Genomic DNA, 5074 nt, shown 5'->3' with positions numbered 1-5074 from the left:
AATGTGGGCTAACTGGAAATGGGACAGAAATGGGCAACACTATTTGGGGCCCATGTGGTTTCAGTATCATGGGCCCCACATGAGAAGCCCAATGTGGGCTGTCCACATTAAACTAACATGACATGAGCATGGGCTAACCATACATGGGTTGGACCTGGGCAGAAAAATGTAGCCCCTAGTACTTTTTTCATGGTCTAAATGGGACAAAATTGTAGAACATTTTAATCGACAATGTGGTTACCCTGTCACTTTCAAACTTTTCACTGTATGTCAAAGCAAAAGCAAGTTCAGTATTGCTCTTGCTACACTTTGACCCCTAACTTTTTTTCATTTTATTATTGCAGTCTGAATGTCTTAAACATTTTTTTTGAAATAATCTGTTTGAAATATATACGTAACTCATATTCTGGTGATTACTCAAATTAAGCACAGAGTGGTCATGGTTGAGCTTTAGTCCTTGTTTTATTTTTAATAATAATAACTTTTTATTTTATTTTTATTATTATTTTTTATCAATTGGATGTTTAGACATTCATAGAGTTTACTGCAGCCTGTTCGCAGCAAGATTTAAATTTTTATTTGGACAAATAGTTCAGATCAGACCATTGTGAAAAATATCACAAAATGTTTAGAAAATAAACAAAACTCATTAGCAAGTGAGAGACAAGAGTAAATTTTGAGCATCTGTTTTTTCATATATTTGCAAACATTTTCCAAGTCATCAGTATAAATAAAATAAAAAATAAAAGACGTAACATTTCTGTTAATGATTCATTTGGTTCCAATTACCTTTTTGTTCATTGTTTGCTCTGAGGCACCGTTGCCAGTAAAGGTTGGTGAATTGAAGTACCGGTAGGCACTTTACACATCCACTGAAGAAAATAGTTCCAAAATATTTGAATAAGGAGGACAACGAAATGTATTTATTTACATTGAGAACTTTTGCTACATCGGTTTTACATTTGTTAAATCGATGTAGCACTCTCAAAAATTAATCTTGTGTTTCTTGGAAAACGTAAAATGACCCGCGGATGGATATGCGGTTTCAAAATCAAGCCTGTTCTCTTCATCAGTCCGTTGGCGCGGAGTCTGCCTGTTGGCTGATCTACGAAAGAATCTGTAAGTACATTTCTTCTGTTTTACCTAGTACCAAATTTTAGGGAGAGATTTTAAATCGCTTGTTAAAAAAATTGTTGCTCGTAACAAATCGGACGACAGATCCCAAAAGAGACTTAATTGTTATTGTTATTTTTGCTTTTCTTTAGGGTGATACTTTTTCTGATATTGCTAACACACACAGCTACACACAATAAGCAGATTTTAGTGCAGACCGATTTCAAACGCAGCGTTGTGGGCCAAACCATTTTCAAATACCGCCGCCATTCTATTTGTTGAGCTGCCATTGGTTCATTTGAGCGCCAACGAGGCAGAATGAAATCGGTTCACTGAAGAATCTATGTTGCTAGCAGAGGTTGTTACAAAGTGTCTGGACACAATAAAACCATTTTTGATTTAAAAAGAGTAACTATTGTGCTTTCATTCTATGTACTTGGGCTTTTAATAATCTTTCTCACAGTCACATCAGCATGCATGGGTGGGTCTCATGTATGGATTCAGGCTGGTTTGGCTGGGACCCATGCAAGATTATTATTGTCGTTTTTTTCAATAAAACTGCATTGAATCGTTTAGCTTTGGGCTATATAGGTAATGATAAGAGGGCATGGGTTTTATCTGGGCCAACTGCGTGAGGCTCAAAAGGTTAACCGAAATGGGACTCATATTGTTGGCTCAATTGGGTTAAATGTATGGGCCCAATTCAGCATTAACGTGGCTAACCGGGCATGGGACAGAAATGGGAACACTATATGGGGCCCATGTGGTTTCAGTATATTGGGCCTAAAAGGTTTTTTGTAAATAGGATGAAGGCATTGTAGTTCATATTTTTAAATTCTTTTTTTAATTGTTGTGTGACACTTTAAAGCGTTTTGTTATGTCATAGTTTATTTCAATCTGCCGCTATTGTGTTGGTCTAGAGTAGTCATCAGTGTCAGGGTTCCTGTGTGTGTATGTGAGTGTCGCATCTTATTTCAGCGAGGATCTTTGTGAGGAGCCCGTGGAGCTTGGCACAGGTGGAGGAGCAGCAGAATCTTCAGTCTACGCTAGATTGACTGAAGATTCTACTGGTGTATGCTAGATGGTTGCATACACCGGTAGTCACTCTGGCCTCTCCTGTTGTGAACAGTTTTCTGAGAACGTTTCTGTGTCTACTAGAAGTCACCTGGTCTCTGTGTTTGTTCGATCTTAGGGGTTTTGTCGCCTCATTCGAGAACTCACCAGTGAATACCTGCCTGCTCGCTCCGCCGATTCCACTGCCTCCACTCCACCCTTCGAGCTTCCAGCTCTCTTCCATTCCCACCTCGCATTTACCTTCGGAACCGCTGCACACCCTCTCTCAGGAACCTGGCATCTCACACCCACGCCTCGAAAGACCCCACCGAAGTAAGCCTGTTCCTGTTTCCCCTCCGATCACTCATTCTAAGCCCGTCATAACTAAGTTCTCGTTTCAGGCCAACCTGGTCGAGTGGTCCTCCCCTTCCGCTGATGTCCGGGAAATAGATTTTATTTTGTCCTGTTGTAAATAAATCACTCACTCATCCCTATCCAACGTGTGGTTACTGCATGTGGGTCCGTAAATTGAAACCCATCATGTCAATCAGTGGCCAAGCCTGAAACAAATATTGAAAGATGAAGAAATTCTTTTTGATATTTTTGCAATATTTAGCTAGCAGTTATGTGAAATGTACTTATATTTAATTGTAGCTCTAATTTTTTTATATGTACAATGTTTTAGGCTTTATTAGTTACATTTATAGTGATTTTCTAAACTTCTCTTAAGAGTAATACTACTGTCTTAGTCCTGTCACGTTAACAAAGAAATTAGGATAATTGCAAAACTGTTCAGTGTTTACAATATAAGGCTTCAGTAGTTAATCTATACAAAGGCTGTTTTGCCTTAATTTTTTTATTTTTTGAAAAGTCTAAATGTTATATTGCACTAATAAATATATATTTTTGCAGGCTTCAAGAGGATCAGCGTGTGAAGATCACTTTATAATGATTTGAAAAAGGTAGATTAATATGTTAGTGAAATTAAGCACATAAGAGTGATATAATGACAAACTGATGAACAAAAACAAAATGTTGTCCTGTTATTGTCATTGTACTTAAGGTTGCCATGGCTACAGAAATTGGAGGAGCATCCTTAGATGACACAATACAACCAGCTGTGCGATTCCTCATGTCCCATGAACTGGAAGTCCAGTTCAACCTTTTTGGCCAACATTGGAAACAAGCTCTTGGACCTGCGTCTCTTTGATGTTTTGTATGGTAAATATCAGTTTTTATTGTCAGAGTAACTTTTTTTTTTCACTTTTCTTTCTTAAACATATGTTAATTTATTTTGGTTGTTTTATGCTTTTGTTTGTTATTTTTAGTAATGTTTTTAGGTTAAAAATTGAGTCTTCAATTTTTGGTTTTATTTGAACAGTATTCTTTCACTGTTGTTAAGAACTTAAAAATTTGAAGGTAATATTGTTTGCATTTCAAACAATATTAAAATAACCACAAAACCACGATAGAACCTAGTAGTTGATTTATATAGATGGATATATTTTAAATTTACAGTAAGAATATAGTTTCTGTACATAATAATGATGACTCAAGAGTCCTTTTGATTATGGCATATCTCTGCAAGCATTTTTGCCCCATGAAGGGGGAGATGCAAATCTCATGAATGTTACATTGTGCTAAAATGAAACACTAATACAATTTCTACCTTTGCTTGTTATTTCAGGGGACTTAAAAGAAATTATCCATCTACAGAATCACACAAGCATACAGCAAAGACTCTCGAAGTGGTTTACTGGAGCCCGAGTGGAAGTGGAAATAGACTAGAGAGACTGCCAGTTCAAACTCAGGTTGGGGAGGTCTTTCAAGATGGACAGTTTCAGTAAAGTATGAGAGATTTCAAATTTAAGCATGCATATGGCATGTAGGTTATTTTTAAAAATGTTTAACAAAAATGTATTGTGAAAGATCTATATAGGTGTGTATATTCACATTGTGTGTATCAATGTGAATATACGTGTATAAAGTTATATAGATAGTATTTAGATGTATACATTTATAGACCTGTAGGAAAATATGTAGGTGTCTTTATTTGTGTGCATCTATAGATATATATTTATAGATCTGTTTATAAGTTTGTTATAGTAAACTAGCTTCTGTTATTTTCAAAGATGTCGTGAATAATTGCAGATTTCTTTTTGTGGCACCATTCCCTGAGTATTAATGAAGTTCTAATAATTGCTGTAGTGAGGTAAAAAATAACTCCTGACAATATTTTAAATTACTAAATAAAAGCCTTGAGCAAAATAAATTTTTCATCTCTTTTTTTTTTTTTTTTTTATTTGAACACGTTTTAAGCTAGACTTTGGATTGTTGATCAAGATTGCATATCTATGAATGTAATTCACATCCAGGTTAGATGAGAATTGTTCCTACAGGATTAAGGCATCTGGGTCCCGCTGAAAACCCAGTCAGCACCCATTGAAATCAACCTGGGCAAACCCATGTGGGGCCACCATGGAAACCGTGGACAAACCCACTTGGTACCCATATTCTAGCCCAGTTCAGACCCAATTGGGACCCAGGTAAATATTCCTGACAGCACCCTAGTGGGCCACAGATGGGCCTCATGTGAGTTAACCATGTGGGCCCCACTGAAAACCCAGTTAGCACCCATAAAAATTTACTTGGCAAACCCATGTGGGGCCACCATGGAAACCGTGGACAAACCCTTTTGGGACCCATATTGCCTGCCCACTTATATCCCATATGGGGCCCACCTAGGTGTGCTGGCTGGGCTGAGTCTGAGGAATGGAAGCTGCAAAGAAAGAATCAAGAATAAATCAGTAGCTGCGTCTCCATTGATGTTAAAACTCTGTAAAATGAAATTATGAAAGAAAATTTGCTTCATGGAAACAACCCGATTTTGGAAAAACGCATTTAAGAA

General features: G+C 37.1%; 1 long non-coding RNA gene across 1 annotated transcript; it reads left to right on the top strand.

The window, feature by feature from the left end:
- The first annotated feature begins 3060 nt into the window (after positions 1-3060).
- LOC129356123 (uncharacterized) lies at positions 3061-4438 on the top strand. Its single transcript, XR_008605361.1, has 3 exons — positions 3061-3128; positions 3230-3387; positions 3854-4438. It is a non-coding gene; the product is annotated as an uncharacterized LOC129356123 (long non-coding RNA).
- The last annotated feature ends 636 nt before the right edge of the window (positions 4439-5074 follow it).

This window comes from Poeciliopsis prolifica, unplaced genomic scaffold (genome assembly GCF_027474105.1).
Source record: "Poeciliopsis prolifica strain line A6 unplaced genomic scaffold, Auburn_PproV2 SCAFFOLD157, whole genome shotgun sequence".
In the NCBI taxonomy this organism is placed as follows: Eukaryota; Metazoa; Chordata; class Actinopteri; order Cyprinodontiformes; family Poeciliidae; genus Poeciliopsis; species Poeciliopsis prolifica.
Note: the sequence above shows the minus strand (reverse complement) of the source record. Positions and strands in the feature narration are given on the sequence as shown.